Genomic DNA, 19840 nt, shown 5'->3' on the forward strand with positions numbered 1-19840 from the left:
ACATAGTAGACCCAAGAAGATTATTCTGGGCTGTTCACGTTAGATCGGAATGCTCTCCCTATCACAACAGATAACACATGCGGCACAGAAAGAAAGAATTGAACACGCGCTTTCCTTGGCGCAGAGATAACACAGACCGGCACAGCCGGGCGGTAAAAGCAAAACACAAATAAACAAACCCAATGTATGGTTCGCGGCAATATCATTGGGCTGTGCTAGCACCGATTTGATTGATGCAGTCGACAGGTAGTCTAACTGCGCATGGGCACCAAATTTCTGAACATGTCAATATGTTAGCAATATTAAAAAAAAAAGAAAATGTATATATAGGCCTTTTGCTTTCTGCATCCTCTTGCTGAGCGATTTTGCTGCCACTGCTGTGGTGTACTGCGTATTATGTTCCTGTAATGGTTTACCATCGGATATTTGCACAGTCAAGCAAACGTCTATTAAATTTGTATAATAGAATCGTGTGTTTATTGCCTACGGCTTAAGTGCGAGCCCTACTCTCAAAGTCAAGGCCAGCCTACTGTTTACAGTGTGCGGGTGTGTAGACTGGAACAGATGTCTACTAAACGTGGTGACCAAACTTGCACTTATAACTAAAGAGCAACGATCATTCATAAGTAACGGGGGTGTATTGTTCAAAACGTCCGGGGAGGAGGGGGAGCAGCAGGAAGAAGAACAAACTTTTATTGATTCCAGAGAATGGATCCGCTCCACCTACATTATCTATTCGCGCAACAAATTTGATAAATATATATATATATATATATATATATATATATATATATATATATATATATATATATATATATATATATATACCGGATGTGTGCATTACAATCAGTATGTCATCGTACCGCCTGACCCGCGGCCATCGTTCCGTGTGCTACATTGCGGAATCTTATAACAGATTATGCTCTTACAAAATGAACGGGAAATTTGACGCGCGGATCATAAGATGGGACTTTTTTGGGTAGACGCTCTTTAATTCGTCCAAAGCAGTACTCCCCTCCGGAACGAGTAGCAGTAGAAGTAATGTAGTGAGTTGGACAGTCAGTACAAGTGCACCTTAAAAAAAAAGCAGACCTAAAAGAGGCAAAACTGCAGAACAAGTAGAAAAGATGACAGTGTGAGGTACCGGCCTGCCTTTCTGCACGTGTCATCTGCTTTATTACTGTTTATGCTTCCGAGACAAGGTCGAGGGCTGCATTTTCCTGCCAAGAGATCAAGTGCGCCCCTTAACAGTTTTCCCTGACACATCTGTTGTTATTTGTATCTGTAAAAAACAGAACTTGTCCACTGTACTGTCCTCAAAAACTGACCACGGAACTCACTTCCTTCGCATTGATGACACGTTTGGTTGTGAAAGGCAAGGCAAAGAAAAGTATAGAGCAATATCCCCGTTCTGGTGCTTTTTTTACTTATTCGGTTTTACTTACTTTTTGCGTAATATTTTAAAACAACGTGATTCGCCTTTCCTTTTGTGTTGCGTTCCGTGTAAACACGTTAAGAAAAACTGGTGCATTTGATGCTTCGTGCTATAATCTCTGCTTCGAGGCGCAGCTTATGTTGCAGGCCGGCACACTTATTTTAATAACCAGCTGGTGATATTAAAAATGGATCAAAATCTCGATACACGGACCTTCTCGATTTCCAGAAAAACAGTCGTGGGGAAGGGAGATCGAGGTCACTTGTGGTCAGCAGTAAACGGCTTAGCCACTGAGAAGCTCCTGTGGTCACACTTATCAAGTATTAACAGTTTGCAGGTGTCGGACCTTTTAAACAAATTATGAACTGCAAAAAGCCTGCACACATCATGTGTGGGCTTTCGCTGTTGCGCAGTGGAGCACTTCTGCAGCCTGATTACTCCAATAAAGTCGCAGCTAGGGAAGGGCAAAGCCGTTTTATATCCCCTGCAAGCTGCCGAGAATGACATTTCGTTTGGTCAGCCATGCACTACGCTCGCGCTTCCAGCAGCAACAAACCATTGCTACTTTGGTGCTCATTCATTTCCCCTGTTGTTACATAGAGCGTGATAATGTTCAATTCTCTGGAGGGGAAAGCGCGCTAGCGGGTAGGAAGTTGATGGTACGGGGAAAAAAAAAGTCCTGGATTGCACTGACTGTGCAACATCAACAACGGAGGGTCGAACCATTTCGGCATGAACCGGTAACCGTTATTTCTTTTTCGGTTCAGTTCCGGTTTGCGGTTCGGTTCGGTTCAGGTTCGACACCATTATATATATATATATATATATATATATATATATATATATATATATATATATATATATATATATATATATATATATATATATATATATATATATGATTGCAGCTTCAGGTAGCTTGAATTGCTGAAGGGCACTAATGAATGGGTGAATGGGTAATTCGGGTTTTGATCACAACGAAGTTTCATTTTACGGTCTCTATCTTCCAGGAAATAAACTAGTATTTTAAGGACATCACGAATTTCAACAAGTGAGTTAGCCCTGGCCAATGCCCCCTCGTGGGTACGTGTCAGAAACTTCGAGGGCGGCATCATCACCACCACCACCACCATAATAATAATCATCCTCATCATCAAAACAAGGAGCGGGAGATGATTGTCGATCATCCATGGTGGGTGGCCTCATTCCGGGATGCGTGTTTTCAAACGCTTCTCTCCACAGAGCCCCCACGTGACATGTGTGATGTCACTGCGCGCGCAATTCTTTTGAACGCCTACTAAGACGAACCCACCGTTCGGGCTCTGTACCCTCGACGTAGGGTGTTGGCGCTGGCGGCTTGGGTTCGAGCCCCAGAAGGGCTCTTAGTTTTTTTCTTCATTGCTTAATTTTCTTAGTAGTGTCTATTGGCAACCGTGAGAACTACCGCCAAAATTTCTCACGGCAGTCGCCTCTTAAGCACGCTATGCGAAGATTTAATGGGATAAATATTCCCTCAACGGCCGCACTTGCAGCTGCCCCTGTAGCGCTGTTTGCTTAGGAAGATCAAGACCGCGTAGTGTGCTGCCTCAATGGGATCAGTGGAAGCTCAATACCTCTTTATTGGCTGATGGAATATTTTGTAAACGTATATCAGATTGCTGGACTAGTATTCTTGAAACACACAGTCTTTCTTTATAACAGAAATGGGATCTATTCACACAGGAGGTAAGGAATTGCGCAATAGAAGACTACGCTGGCCTTTCGTTTTTAAGACGTTTTTATGTACGGGAACGACTCGTACATTGATTGGGCTTCATGAACTCGAAGCGGTCAGTCCGGGATCGGGTTTAGAGGAAATTGGCATTGTTAAAGCACAACTTCAGCAACATGTTACCGAAAAATACAATGGTGCTCTAATTCGGTCGAGACCTGAAAAATTATTTGATAGCTACCCCACTCGTTGTTCACTAAGTGATGAACGGGAGTCAGCACTTGCGAAGGAAGTAATTGAAATTCAACATAAAGGTATTAGGTACACCGAAGCAGATGAAATCGCTAGTGCTTTCCATGACCATTACAGCACACTATTTGCGGGGTCCAGTCTATTGGTGCAAAGGTACACCTAGGCATTGAAGTGTGTCCTTATCCCAAGTAATGCCAGCAAATAAGGAGGGTTTCGCACCAAATTCACCAAACCAAAATCCCTTTGTTTTTTCCATATTCACAGCCGCTCCAGACGCGGCACAAAACTGCCTGGTCAGATTAAAGGCTTTTTGAACGCTTTTTTTTATCAACACAAAAATAGGCAATGTCATCCGCGTAAGCAAGGACCTTAACCTCGCAGGATATTGAGTAAAAACCCCGTACTCTTTGACTCTGCTGTATACTAAGGCATAGAGGTTCGAGGTATAAGGCAAACAAGGGTGAAAGGGGGCAGCAGTGTCTAACAGACGACTTAATCGAAGCTGGATTAGACAGAACGCGGTCGACGACCAGTTGTGTGGTGCACTGTTCGTAATAAAGCTCAATGCCTTTTAACAATATATCCCCTAATTTTGCCGCTGCCAATAGTGCGAATGGAAAATCATGAGAAACGCCTTTGAAAGGTCGATTTGGATAAGGGCCACCTGCTCTGCCGAATCAAACACACACTCCAATATGAACGAGCAACATGTATGTTTGTTTGAATGCTCCTACCTCGAATACCGCAAGTTTTGTGAGGGGACAAGCTAGTGATGACAAGTTGAAGGCGCCTAGATAAAAGTTTTGCAAACATTTTATAATCTGCATTGCAGAGAGATATTGCCCGATAGCCGGCAACCGATTTCAGCTTCTGTTCGTCTTGCGTTTTCGGAATGAAAACTGTGTGCCCTAAATAAAAGGTTGGCGGCAAAACGCCATGGTCGTATGCTGCTGGGAATATGTCTAACAGAACGGGAGCAAGGATAGCAGAGAAATTTTGATAAAAAACTCCGCTCAAACCATCTGGCCCAGGGGTCTTGTTTGTCTTAAGGTCAGAGATGGCAGCCTTAACTTCTTCGAGGGCAATAGGCCCAGAAATCAGACCGCACTCATCGTCTGTCAGCTTAGGCAGTAGATCAATGAGGGATTTAAATTCTTGCCCCCGAGCTATACGAAACACCGGGCCGCATTGGTCATTGGCACTCCAAAAAGTCAAGCAAGCCTCTCAGGAATGGATGGAGCGAGAACGTTCTGTGTTTGCGAATGCGCAGGTTTGTAATGTCTTCCTTGTCGCAAAGCTTGTTTATGTGCTGCAAGTACTTCATTGTGCGCGTTCTTAAGTACAAGCTCTACATAGAGTTTTTGCGACACTTATGTGGGCGTCTCAATGGGAACCTATGCGTAGGGACAATTTGTTTCTTCCATTAGTGTCTAGGGGTGCTGGACTGACACATTTGTTTGTACACCAGCTTGTATCTCGGTTTTTCTTCTATAAGGTGACGCATCATCCACTTGTGCTAAACGTTATTCAACAACGCATATATTTTCATTTACCGTTTTTCCTTGTCTCCACTGGTGATGTTAGTACGAAGCCGCCATGGGTTCTTTTAAAGGGCGTGGTCGACACCTTTTATTTCCTTACTGCGAGGTTTTCCCCGTAATATCTGTTTAGCCTTTCCAGGAAGGCTTTGACGAACACTTTATTAGAGAGACTGTTCCCAGTGCCGGTTTATCGCCAGCCTTACACTGGCCACCATAAGGACAGTGTTTTGAAGTGTGTCACACGTATGTGTCTTCCTCCAAATGCAAAAACGTTTGTCTTTAAGCTGCATACAACGATACTCCCAGTGAAAACATGGTTGCTCGAGGAAGGAATGCCTATTACTTGGTCTGAAAATTGCCGTTTATGCAATCAACCTGAAACCATCGATCATTGTTTTCTTTTGTGCCGGGATGCGGTGTTTTTCTGGGATGTGTTGCAACGAACTTTTAAAAAGGACATGGACATTACCCGTTATACAGTTCGGTTCTTGCCTTTTCGAGATGTTACTGGAGTGACCTATGCTATTGTTGTTGTAATGGGATTGTACATCTTGTGGAAGTGCCGCATGACGGACAGGCACGCGGAAACCCCTCGCCCAACGAAGTCCATTTTTCGGGAGCAAGCTGCGTTGTTGCGGCGCATGCATTTATGCGGCGCAAAATGACCCACCAGAATGGCTGCAGCTGTTGGACGCGTGCGTCTGCTTGCCGGAGTTTTGATAGGCGGCTTATTTTAGCTGCAGTGATGTGCATCTTCTTGGATGACTCATAACTTTTGTAGGCTGTAATAAGTGCAGTTTTTCACATTGCAGCAAAGAAAAAAAGGCCCTGAAACGCTGTGGTATAAGACTTTGTTTTAAACGAGAAGGCTCAGGGTCGAGTCCGGCATTCCCAATGTATTTTTTTGTTTTTGTTTGCTTTCAGAATTTTTCTCTCATCGTGACGTTGTTATTACTTTCTTACTCCGGTTTTTGCTATATCAAGAGTTCGACGCACAGGACTTCTAGAATGGGTTTAATTACGTTTAATATAGGTTGTGTTCTGTGTCGTTGGGCTGGGTTAGATTAGGTTTGTTGCAGCTTGGCTGGATTGGGGTAGGTTAGGATGCGTTCGGTTAGGTTAGGTTACGTTGGGTTCGGTGAGGTTATGTTATGTTTGGTTAGTTTAGGTTGGGGCGTACTATTATTAAGCAAATTTTAGGCCAGCCAGCTTTTATGGAAACTGCCGTGAGAATTTCCCGGAGGTAATTCTCACGGCTGCCGTGAGATTAGACGCAACCAATTTTCTTTCCTGATTTTTTTCCTAAACTCAAATCTACGCGTTTTTTTTGTTAATAATGGTGATTTGGTGTGTTTCAGGTCGCTTTAGGTTTGAAGCGCAGCCAATGACCACGTTTAATTACCGTTCTTTATCCCGCAAACAGACATGTCACGTGGGTGCTCTGGGCAGCGAAGCATTTGGAAATACGCGTCCGGGATGTCATGGCCAGCTGCCGCTCCAACGGCCCGGTCACCAGGCCACGCTGGTTTTCCAGGGTATCACTGATCAGCAGGACCTCCCACTGCTCCAGTGTCGGCGCGAGGACCTCTGGTAGTTCCGTGACGCCCTTAAACTCCCACACCATGTGGTGCAGGGTGTTGGGCATCCCGCAGCAGAAGTTGCAGTCGTAGCTGAAGAGCGCGGAGGGTATCCTGTGCAGCTGCGTGGCATTCGGGGATGAGCTTGTCTGCAGTCTTCTCAATTGTGTGGATTCTTCTTTGGTTCGCTTCGGGTGGAGCGGCGGGTATATTCTTTTTGATAACCGGCATGCAATGCTGTAGTACGTCCCTGCTGCGTTTGGGTGGTTGTCTGCAGGGTGGTGAGTGCCTATAAGGGTTGAAGCCCGGTGTGAATGGCCTCGGGCGGCGGTACCTGCAGCTTCGTCACTCTCTAAGGGCTCGTGCCCCGGAGTTCATACGATATAGATGTCTAACAGGCTTCTTCTAGCGGCAGAAAAAAAATAGAAGCAATTCTACTCTGTGAAGGGGTACATGGCCAGTTGAGCTAAATGAAATACACACCACTCATGGTTAGAGAATGTGCCCATGTTTATCTTTCTCATCATGTCTTAATGGTAGTGACAGTGGCTTTGGGATTACTGAACGAAACTTGAAAAAAGGCTAGAGTTTTATTCTTGGGAAAAAACATGGGGCTGCCCGTTTGCCTCTGTAGAAGCCCATAGCCCATGCATTGACAGCAGAAGGAAATTCGGTAACGTTTACAACTTCGCTGCTAACTAATTGTGACGAGTAAGTGAACCACTGCAAATTATAAACTCTAATTGGTGCCCTTTGGGTCGGTAAAGCCAGCTAGCTATCCTTGGTTGATGTCGCCTTCATATACCATAATGATTGTATCGGTTCACTTTGTCGCGTGTGCACTATGAAAACGTCTTTTCTTCTTCTTCTTGTTATCGCCTGCTAACTTCAACTTATTGCAAACCTCGTCGCAATTCTTTGTGCTGCTATGCTTTGTAACGCATTAATCAACTTTGTATGATCTGTAACACTTCACCAATTACCCCCCTTACTCAATGCCCTGTAAAGGGGCCTGTAAGGAATTTTAAATAAATAAATAAATAAATAAGTAATGAGAGAAAATATTCTAAATCGTCTAAGCGGTCAATATTCGTATATAGGTTTCTTGAAAAGTTTCGCTAAAACGAGGATTATTTCCATTTCCTGTAACCATACTCTTACCGTAGGTGCCTGTGTATTACAGCAGGCGGGATTTACTCAACTTTTGTGGCTTCAGTGTGAGCTAACAAATCACGAAAAGTAAATTAAACTCCGGCTAATTGCGAAGTAGTCATACCTGCTCAACATTACTTAGTTGCGGGATTGTTTTTATGAAATAAAAGTTCCAACCGTTTCCTGTCACCACAATGCTTCCGTAGATGCCCGTTTATTGACAGCAGACGGAAATTCTGCAAATTTAAGAACTTCAATATGAACCAATTATTTCAAGTAAATAAAATTTGGAGTGACGAAAGAGTCGTCTTAGCGACCAAATGATGTATACTTGTTTTCTGTGAAAGTTTTAAAGGAGTACTGACACGAAATTTTCGTGTTACGTTTTTTTCGCTGCTATGCGTGCCTACCAGCCCACTAATCATAGAATGAGAGATTAGACGGTCGAGCGCAGCGTAAACATTCATTTACGGCGTCGTTTATTCGTGCCAGTTTCGGTTTCGACTGAAAAACGCCGAGCGGCCGCCATGACAGCACGTATAACATGACGTCACCATTCTTGCCGTATCGCTGCCTCTCTGGAAGCGCGCGCGAGCGAGCGCACGCGCGCGACCAGACCGGCCGAGGTTTTCGCCGTCCCCACAGGTCCGGGCAGCATGACGTCAGTCTCAAAACCATGACGTGTACACACGCCCGAGCAGCGCGCGCCAACCACAGCCAGCGCGTCGGCTTCGTCACGGGAGCCCCGACTCGCTAGAAATGGTGTCGTATGTTAAAAAAAAAGTTTTTGTCGGCATCTGGACCCGTGGTTGGCTGAACTGAAAGAAAAACGTTTCAATGCGGTCAACGTGCCGGAGAAAATGTTTGAGTTGCCCTTTGTTATAAATGATAAAAAAAGTGAGATGTGACAATTTGGTAATGCTGCAACACTTTTTGAACTTTTTTCGAAACCTTAGAATTTTTTCAAAACGTAGTCAACCAGCATATCCAGCACTTAGATTAGGGGGTCGCAAAGCACCTCGGCCAAAAATTCCTGCTTTATGCACATCAGATAACTTAGAAACTTGCTCAAAGGCTTTTCTCTCTTTTTAGGTTTTGCCGTTCTTCCAGTGGTCGAATTACGTCATTAAGGCCATGTAGCGGCTATTGGCGGGGTTTCCTTCAGTTGCAGTAATGAACGCCTTCTATAGCCCCTTTAAATAGAAAGCCACAAAAGCAAAGCCGAAACGGAAGGCGCATCTGCTGCGACGAGCAAATCACGCGGTGGCTTTCTGAGCTATTGACAGCTAAAACTTTGACAATGCTTCTAGACGCGAAGGAAAGAGTGAAATCGTTTATCGGCAGTGTTGCAGAGTCTTTTTAAAGCTGCTGTTCTCGCGAGCTTTCTGTAGTTCACATCCATAGCTGACTCAATGCGGCTAATTAGTGTTAAAGGAGTACTGACACGAAATTTTTATGTTACGTTTTTTTTCGCTGCTATGCGTGCCTACCAGCCCACTAATCATAGAATGAGAGATTAGACCGTCGAGCGCAGTGTAAACATTCATTTACGGCGTCGTTTATTCGTGCCAGTTTCGGTTTCGACTAAAAAACGCCGAGCGGCCGCCATGACAGGATGTATCACATGACGTCACCATTCCTGCCGCATCGCTGCCTCTCTGGAAGCGCGCGCGAGCGAGCGCACGCGCGCGCCCAGACCGGCCGAGGTCTTCGCCGTCCCCACAGGCCCGGGCAGCATGACGTCAGTCCCAAAACCATGACGTGTACACACGCCCGAGCAGCGCGCGCCAACCACAGCCAGCGCGTCGGCTTCGTCACGGGAGCCCCGACGTCGGCAGTTTGGGGCACGTAGCAGATGATGTCATGTCGGCCCGCTCTCGGCTTTCTCGTGCGGGAGAAGATTAAAATGGATTTTAAATATGTTTCGCTGAGCGGTTGCTGTTGAAACTTGCTGGGAGATATCTCCTGATAAAAAGGAAGCGTTTTACATAGTTATCTCAGCTTTGCAATTTCGTGTCAGTACTCCTTTAAGGAAACAGGTTACACACATTTTTTGTTGAGCACTCGCGGTAAAGTTGGCTTTTCTGCAATGCATTTCTGCACTAGCTCAACAAAAACGCACAGATCCCTAGGCGTGAAAAGCTTAGCTCTTCTTTAAAGAGCTACCGAACGTTGCGGCAATTGAAGTTGACGTTCGCCAAGTGTCATGATAGGAGCACTTCTAAAACCATGCATGGTCATTTCATGTTTTCAGAGAAAAGCTTGCGTTTGCAGGAAACAGTTTTTTGGAGGCATCATGCGCAAGTATTAACCTTGTTTCTTTCTCCAGTATATTTTGCGGTTCGCTACCTGATTCTTGCACCATAGTGACCACAAATGACAGTGGTGAGGTCTTTCAGTGCTCTGAACATCCCCATTTAGCGCGTACGCACGCACGCGTGCACACACACTCGTAAGCACACGCACATGCACACGCATGCACGCGCACGCACGCACACACATGCACACACACTCATGCGCACACGCATGCAGAGACACACGCACGTGCAAACACGCACACATACACGCACGCGCGCACACACGTAACGCACACACACTTATGCACACATATATGCAGGCACACGCTTGCACGCACGCATACACACGTATGCACGCGCACACACACGCGCACGCGTACACGTGCACACGCACAGATGACAGAAGAGAGGAATAGAAGAAAGCCGACCGTCAAATGGTAGGGTATCGGAGGCGTTATCCAAAGTTTATAAGTTTGGATCCTAGGAGCGCAAAAAGAGAGGCGAAGAGACGGTGTTTCTAATGAAGGCATTGATTGAAAAACATTTATTGAGCATAAAAGTTAGAGGCTTTCTTAGCCCAGAAAGCCGCAAGCCATTTGGCGCTCGTAATAAATGCCATTATTCCCGACTAAAATTCAGGATATTTCGTCTCGTCTCTGTAACGACGAATGAAGGTAAGCGACTCGCGCTCTCCAGCCTCTCGCACCTGTGCCTCATTTAGAAATAGCGCATACGTCGGCAAAGTGAACGCTTTCGCAGATAATAAAAAAAGCTCGTAAAGGCAGCGATGACAGCCGGAACGACAGTCGCACAAAAAAAAAAAATAAAATAAAACGAACAGCACACGTACGTCGTCCTTGGCGACGACATAGGCGTCCGCGGGTTGCACATGGCGTCCTTTTAGAGGATGAAACTTTTCAGTTCGTACGCTTTGAACCACAGGAATGCGATACGTGGCCATGAGCGTTTTTCGCGAGGTGAACCGTATAAGCACCAGCTTGATTGAAAATAAAACAGGCGAATAGAAAATCTGGGGTGAACGTCGACGTTCGAGCAACGGGAACGAAGCGTCTCTTGTAGCTCGGCGTGTGTGCTGAGCACAGTTGATCCCCGCTAATACGAAGTCCACGGGGACCGCGAAAAACCTCAAATTAACCAAACTTCCAATTTAGCAAAGAGCACAATAACAGCATTGTCACTAGTCCGCAACGCGGCTAACCTTTTGATTCCGTTCAGAATACCGACTTTCCTCGCCAGGTCGAGCGTACGACACGGGCTGCCATGATAGTTGAGACTTATCTCTAAAATCGGAGACTGAAGCATCCGCCACACGGACTGTTCACACAGCGCTGTGCACAAAAAATGGCCGCGTACCTGCTCCTTTCGTTGCAAATGTCGACGAAAGATGATAGTCGGCTGGCGCCCCTGCCAAGTAAATGCCTCCCTTCTCTTTCCCGCTCACCTCTCGTGCTGTTCCTCTCCCGTCTCGTTTCTCCCAAGATAACACGCGAGAGGTTTGCTCAAGTCAATTTAAAGTTACCGCGTTTCACTGCTCCAGGCCGGGTGCTCGATGTCAGCGCTGCCGTAGAGCGGAGACGCGTGTGAATGGAGACGCCCTGCTAGAACGTTTATAGAACCAAGTTTCCCTACCCACGACCATTTCAAGCGGAACGTAGAACCCATCTAGTGGAACCTTTCGTTACTGTTGCTGTTTGATTTCTTAAGTGCCGCCAGGAGCCATAGAGGCGCGGGCAACAGCAGGCGACGGTTTTCTGCAGTTGATGTAGTATTTCATTTGCTACCGCAAAAACCAAGTATCGATGAATTTTAAATAAAGGAACACTGCAAATATCACTTACGTATTGATGTTCTGCCTTATATTTGCGTAATGTGTCGTTCTTGTTCAACAATGTCGACAAGTATGAACACTGACACCGGAATTAGACCTTTAGATTCAGCTTTGGGTATACACGACTATTGCGCAGTTTCTGTTTCACTTAGGCCGGGTGGCTGAATCCAGTCACAGACAGACGGACAGGCATACAGACAGACCAAAATTTCTGCGTTGAAGTAGCCGAAGAAAGACTATCGTCTTTCAAACGTGGACAACTCCAAAAGAAAGAGATGGATACGCCGGGGCGGGTCTGAACTGTCCCGTTATCAATTGTGCGCTGCCTGAGTTGCGATGGGGCGGACACCAGTACAGAACACAGCACGCTGTTCTTGCGCTTGAAAATTTTGAGTTTTACCAAGGAAGGACGGTCGCCTCGATGCTTTTTATTCGAAATAACTTTCAATTAATCCAGTAATCGCATTTTAGCTTACAATTGCCGAGAAATTTCTGCGGTTGGATTGCATGTACAATTGCCGGGACCAGCACACTACTTCCAATTAGCGGGAAATTCCAATTAAGCGAGTTGGAATTATCGAGAGTGGTTAACTGCATGAATGCCGGCTTTGTGTTCCGCTGGTGCGGGCGCACAGTGAAGAGCGGCCCGATACATACAAAGAGGAAGTTTTTTTAGGGACAATAGGAGGTTGCTGAGCACGCGGGCGCAAGTTCGATTCGCGGCCGCGGCGGCCGCTTTTCTGATGGAGGCGAACAGCAAAAGCTCGTGTGTTCGAGATTTCGGCGCACGTTAAAGATCCCCCCTCCTCCCCCCAAATGGCCAAAATTAATCCGGAGTCCTCCACTACGGCGCGCCTCACCGCCTGTGTAGCGTCGGCGCATTAAACCACCCCACAATCAATCAACAATGGGCGATTGCTCCCGAGTTCCTCTATTAAGGCGAAAACCTTAAGTGCTTCACGAGACACGAAAAGTGACCGTAGCCGTCGTCGTTGTCGACGTCAATACTAGTGGTACCAAGATGGCCGCCGCCGCGAGGAGAAAAAAATGTGGCTGACGATTACGATACTCCCTAATGCGAAATTCGTGCGCAGGGAGAACTGCAGTCTTCTGGGTGACGGCGCATACCCGCCCCGTCTCACGAAGTGATCGCCGCATCAGCGAACGCATGAAGGCGCGCGATATACAGTAATCCCTCGTTAACTTGTCGTAAAATCCGCTGAAAATTTTGAGATAAGCGGAGCCTCGAGTTTAACGAAATTGCGAAAATCTGTGGCTGGGTCACTGAAATAAGGGCTAGTGCTGGTAACAAAAGCTCCACTGCACATGAAAGCTTCCGTAATAAAGGCAAGAGAGTTCGCAGGAAAAGCCAATTTTTATTATTGCTGAAGCAAGAACTGCGTGATGCTCGCCTGTTTCGCGTTCGAATATGGCCTCAGAAAAGCGTTTTGGAGCTGCTCAATTCATCGGATCAATTGTTGGTCGCCACCGCGACATTCTACCTTGTTGCGGAGCAGGCGCAGCATCTTCGTTGTTTCTGCAATTGTAGGCGCTTATCGAGGCTCCCCTTTGTCCTAGTGATCAGCTGAACTCTCCACAGCTGTCTCAACGATGTACTCATTGGACAGTATTCCGGTAACGGGAACATCGACAAATTTGCCGTTCACGACCGTATTCAGCGCTTAGTGGGAGCCAAGCGTTAGGACGGATGCCTTATCAGCTGTCGGTAGCAGACTTTGCCTTGTGTCCCCTCAATAAACATTTCAATATATCCGCAGTACCCCGAAGAAAAACGCTTAGAGATAGAGGGGAAAAAACCATGACGCAGATAGGATCAGAAGGATAAGAATGGCGTGGAGTGCATTCGGCAGACATTCTCAGATAATGAATGGCAATCCCCTATTTTCCCTGAAGAAGAAAGCGAGAGAGAAAGAGAGAATAACTTTAATGAAGACCGGCGATGATAGCCGAGACGTCGGGCTGGCTTGCTACGCTAGATGAGAGAAGAAAAATAAAAATAAAAAAAAGAGAGAAAAAAAAAGTGAGAACGAAAAGATGCCATTTGATGCGCCCAAAATTTTCAATCACAAAACTGTGTCCAGTTCTGTGCTCTGAAGAAACTGCAATCAAAGAAGAAAGTGTATCACAGCTGCATCTTACGGGTAGTCACCTACGGGGCAGAAACTTGGAGGCTCACTAAGAGGGTTCAACTTAGGCTCAGCGAGAAATGGAACGGAAGATGATAGGTTTAACGGTAAGGGCCAATAAGAGAGTGGGATGGGTCAGGGAACAAACGTGTGTTAAGGACATATTAGTAGAAATTAAGAAGAAGAAATGGACGTGGGCTGGCCATTTAATGTGGAGGCAAGATAACCGTTGGTCATTAAGGGTAACAGAGTGGGTCCCTAGAGAAGGCAAGCGCGGTAGGGGCGGCAGAAAGTCAGGTGGGCAGATGAGACCAAGACGTTTGTGGGGATAAATTGGTCGCAGCACAGGACCGGGATAATTGGAGATCTATGGGAGAGGGGCTGTGCCCTGCAGTGGGCGTAGACAGGCTGGTGGTGGTGGTGGTGGTGATGATGATGATGATAAAATACATGGCGCCTATGGGGGGTAATTGCACGGCAAAAAAAGTTATAACTTAACCGATATTTCGAGATACCCGAGTTCGACCTCACAAGCGATTACCATATAAACAAGCAAACTCTCCATAGTTCCGTCCTCCGAATTCCGGCCTGCTCTATCTTCGGTGGCCTCTTTGTTCTCTCGCTTATCTCGGTGCGTGTCGCCGCCGGAGAGGATGTCTCGCGCCATCTCGTCATACCACCCTCCCCCTCACACTTTCGCCCTTCTTTCCTCTTCTGCTCGTTCCATCTGATTGCCTTCGGTGTCCCCTTGGTTCGCTCGGTTACAAAAAAGGGCGACGGCGCCGTGAAACCACAGGAGGGGGCGCTCAAGTGCAGTGCACAAATAAAATGGCTCTTGTGGGATTTGAGCACGGCTCGCCAGAGAAGCAGCCAAGTGCTCTAACCTAGGCGCTAACCCGGCACCCTGGCTGAACGGAACAAGAACGGAGCAAGTGCGCGAAGCCGGTTGCCTCGGGTTTTAGTGCGTGCTAATGCGGTTCAAATTGGGAGAGATATGAGAGCCAGCGGACAAAACGATCCGGGCAGGCTGTCAGTCATGGAGAACTTTCAGCGGCATGTTCGGAAATCCATGCGAGCTGCAACACCGGGTCTTCGACGAAGTGAGAGAAGCCGCCAGCCCTGCTGTTTCTTGTGCCCATTTTTTTAACGCGAAAGTGTTTTATTCCGGGATATACCAGGATTTCACTGACGTCATATGCGTCACGGAAATGATGCCAGTACAACGAAGCAAGTGGCCTGTAAAGGGTGCACCACTGCACAAAGGTGCTTCTTGCGGGGAAGCAACTTTTATGCTAAAGAGTACACTTAGGGTTGTTCGCTTTCGGGTTTTATATTTTAACGAGAAAGCGTTTTGTGCCTGGATACACCAAGATTTCATTGACGTCATACCCGTCACGGAAATGGCGCCTCGCCAGCAGGACGTTGCTAGCCAAGCACACCCAGAAGACAGCCGCCGACCCGCAAATCATGCTCAGCTGCAGATTTCGCTGCACATTTCACTTTCGTGTTTTACTTTACTGATTCCTACGACAGAGGATCAACCACAGTTTTTTGTCCAGTTACAGTGGTTTACACCGCAGAATCTAAGCGGAAACCCAGTAGAGGGTTAACAAACAATTAGCCTTATTTCTAAGGTCAATATAAACAATTAGCTTCATTACTAAGCCTTATTACCCGCATCTGTCTCAAGTTCCATCCGCATCCGCTAAAGCAAAAGTGAAAATACATAATTTCACAGTCGATCGATGTTATTATGAAACCGAGGCCAAATATTTTCGGTTCAAATCTGGCTACTGATCAGGAACCTTGAATTTTATAAACATTGTTCATGGAGAATCATCCGAGTGACCTTGCCTATTCAACTGAAACGAAATATGGCAGTCAAGGACCCCACGTGTCGTCTGTTGACACACTTTTCTTACGCGTCCCTGGAAGCTCGACGACAGCAAGCTGCAATGAGCCAGGCTACTGCAAAACAGCGAAGAGTGGTTTTCCTGTCTGGGTGCTGCATCTCTCTGCCTTGGTTGTTTCTTTTTTGCGCGCTGCTGCTCTTTTTTAACGAAGATGTTCTGTTGCTGCCTAACCTCAAATTTACGACCTCGCACAGTACATCGGGCGGTGGCTTCGAGTTCCTTTTTAGCGGAGGAAGGCTGCCCTAACGTTGGGGAATCTGGCTTTACTAGTTTTTAATGTGTACTATTGGTTGCCGGGTACCCTCACAGGCCCAAACCGCGTAGCGCCCTACACTTGCACAAATATACATATTTGGCGGGAGTAACGTTGCAATCTTGTAAGATTGCTGGCAGTTCGTAAGCATACCTACGCGCATACACGCGCAATGTTGGCTGTTGTAAATAAAAAAAATTTGAGCGACGGTAGTTGACGGGGTGGACGCTAGACGGTGACGTTGCCTGGCGTCGTTGAGGAGGCGTGGGCGAGCTCCGCGCAACACGGAGTTGTCGCTTGGTTGGTTGGCTAGTATCCTTGAATCATGTAGCATACTAACGCGTGCGATTGGACGAAAAGCTGCATGTAATGGTTAGGCTGTGCCTGGTTTATTTTGCAAAAAAAGAACGAAACAAGGAAAAAATATTGAGACAACAAAAAAGAAATCTTGGGATATGATAGAATAGTCAGGAAAAAAATTAAAGAATCACGAAGAAGTAACTGTCTTGCAGGGCGGCCGGCCTGTCGCCGCAACGAAGCAGTGAAAGGCGAGCACATCATCTCTGTGACAAACTCCTAGGACCGAAGCACCCAGGGGAAGAACAACGGTGGAAGATAACGGGAGATTAAGCCGATTAAACGTGCATTCAAGGTGCATTCGTCGAATCGAGGAAAAGCAGCGGCAATTTAAAAGAAAGTGTTCTATAGTTTCCGCAGCCTTCCAGATAGCATACCCAGGAGATAAAGTCTGACCAGATTTGGGTAGATAAATATTTAAAGGGGGGATTCTGCACAAATTTTGTGAGTTCCACCTCGCGTTTACGAGATTCGCAGAATTTAGGCTACCATGAGTGAGAGAGGTGCGTATAGTCGGAGCGTGAACGAAGGCCATCTTGCCGATTAATTTGTAAAATTTGAAGGCGCCTGAACCTCGCCCCCGAAAGAAAACTGTCACTTGGACAATTCACCACGACAGGTCCACTAAGAGCCAAGTTAGCCAATTGGTCTGATGGTTCATTAAAGATTATCCATGCGTGGCCGGGGACCCACGCTAACCGGATCTCGCGAAGCTGGTGAGAATGAATGAATGGAATGGCCAGGTTTAAATAATCTTTGCCATTTGTTAATGCGGTGCTCACAGAAAGAAAATCTGAAAGGATAACGACGCCCGCCAATCTATGCTGCAGTTTATTAAGGGCCAAAATTATCGCCAATAACTCCGCCTGAAAAGATGAGTATAATCTGGCAGCCTGATTGAGAAGAACAAATCGAGAGATCGAGATTAATTTTTACTGCAGCCTTCTCATCACTTTGCGAGGCATCTGTGGCAATGACGACATGAGTACGCAGAGAAGACAAATGATCTTCAAGTAAACTTTTGAGTTCTCGGGCCGGCAATAATTTTGCATTCGTACGGAAAATGTTGTCGAGGCTTATTTTGACGGGAGCAAGTTATCAGGATAAGGTCGGAGTAGGAAAACATCTGCATGAAGAGGCTGCAGCCATGCCTGTGCGCAAACCACATGAGGACGCTGAAACCGGGGCCCTGTAATTCCTCAAAAAATGTCAGGCCTCACCTGGAAAATGGGTTGAGCCTCGTACAATGGAGGTTCAAACAGTTTTAGAAAGATTAATACAGTCAGCTATTTAAATCGACACAGGAGTGGAGGAAATCGCGCATCAAGGTACAATGCAGAGTTATCTACATACTTTGGCAACCCTAAAAATAAACGTAAAGCCAATCTCTTAATCAGAAATAGGGTATGTAGTTTGTATGTCGCGGAGCCAGAAAATAAAACGCAACCAAATTCTAATACGGGGTGAACGTAGCAACAATAAATCATTAGCAGGGCGTCTCTTCGCATGCGGAATTTAGGATTACGTAGCCTACACAGCACTCCAGCAGCTTTTTCACCTTTGGCAGCAATATGCGAAATATGAGGACGCCATGCGAGGTGGTCGTCGTAAATTATACCGAGGTATTCAATTTTCGTGACCTGACGAATGCATTGCAACCAGTGTGTTAGACATAATGACATAAGGATATTGCAGGGAAAAACTACAGTGACACATTTCCTGACATTCAGGCAGAGTGTAACAATTATCCAGGACAACCACATAGTTCTGCAGTAGTTAATAGAACTCGTGGATGTCCCTAACCGATGAGAAAGAAAGCAATATCATCGGCATAAACATAAGTGGATATACCATTCTGCATTGGAATAGAATTCAGAATCAGAATCAGAATCAGAAAAAGAGTTTATTTGTTCATTGATTATGTAGACTAGAGTGACAATACAGAAGGAGGTCCAAGAGCCAAGGGCTGAAAGGGGACCTCCTGTGAGTAAGCGCATAGTCAATGGTACATGAAATATTGGCAGTAGATGCAACAAATCAACAAAATTAACACATAGTCAAGGGTAACAGAAGACAGGTAGTTGCATATTGACAATTAAAAGAGACAATGTGGTCACGGCTGTAGAAAAAATTCAAGAAGACCTCTTTTAAATACATGCAACGACGAAGAGAGTTTAACGTTAGTTGGCAGGGAATGACAAAACACGAAAGCGGCAAATTTGGAATGAATGAATGAATTTATTGCCAAAAAAAAGGAAAGGAAATACCGCCAGCAGGCGTAAATTGTCACACCTAGGGGTGGACACCGGAACGCCTACTGGTGTGGGGGTTGGGGCAGAGGATGACAGATTCATAGAGAGGAGAGACAGATGATAGAGGTTTTTCCATAATTGGAGTGTGCATTAGGTAACAGCAAATTATGATTGGAGGCAAACCTAGTGGAATTTACGTTAACAAGACTTGACCGGGGGAAAAAATTCAGAGGTACCATGTTATGTAATGACTTAAACAACAGGATTGCTAGGTTATATTTGAATAATTCATTCATAGATAATACAGTCGAACACGGATATATTGAACTCCAAGGGGATCGCGAAAGAATTCGATATATCGATAATTAGATATATAAAATACGCCTATCTGAAGATTATCAGACAACTCCGCACATCACTGAGAGTTTTCTGAAGTCGTGGAAAACGGTAGTTTACCGTTTTGACCCTCAAAGCACGGAAAATCCGAACCGCAGCATGATGACCACCGCACTTTATTTATCATTGAAATGTCTTTGAGCTTCGCTTGTTTTTTTCTTCTGCGTCGTAAAGTTCGCCAAATTGTCTTCAAGATTACAAACACGCACGAATGAGAAAATCAACGCTGTACACTGTTCCAAAACAGAGACGAATAACGCTGACGTAACCTCGGCTGCAGTAGGCGATTGGGAACGTTGTCAGGCACTGAGTGCCGTTATCTTCAGTATTCGAACCGAACACCTCCCCCATCTGGAGGCGTGTAACGAAGTCGCTTTGCACCCGACACGCTCCGGAATAGCCGGGGCGGGTTGTGCTCCATTCGCCTTTACGTCAACGTTGATGCGTGCATCGCCCTCAAAACTACTGCGAGGAATTCCGAACGCCTTTTCAACCAACATCTTTTCAGCAGCCTGCACCCGACGAATTCCCGCCTTCGTTGCTCCGAAATGAATGCCTTGGACAAAACCAACATACAACGCTGCATCCGTCCCCCCTGCACGAGCCACCAAACAGCTCAATCACAGAAAAAGAATGCCTCTGGTCAATTTTTTTTGCTCGTTTATGTCCTTTCGCCCCAACCACTATCCGCGTTCCAGCTATCATGGA

This window comes from Haemaphysalis longicornis, unplaced genomic scaffold, assembly GCF_048455015.1.
Source record: "Haemaphysalis longicornis isolate Haplotype H1 unplaced genomic scaffold, Haemaphysalis longicornis Haplotype H1 scaffold_5, whole genome shotgun sequence".
Lineage (NCBI taxonomy): Eukaryota > Metazoa > Arthropoda > Arachnida > Ixodida > Ixodidae > Haemaphysalis > Haemaphysalis longicornis.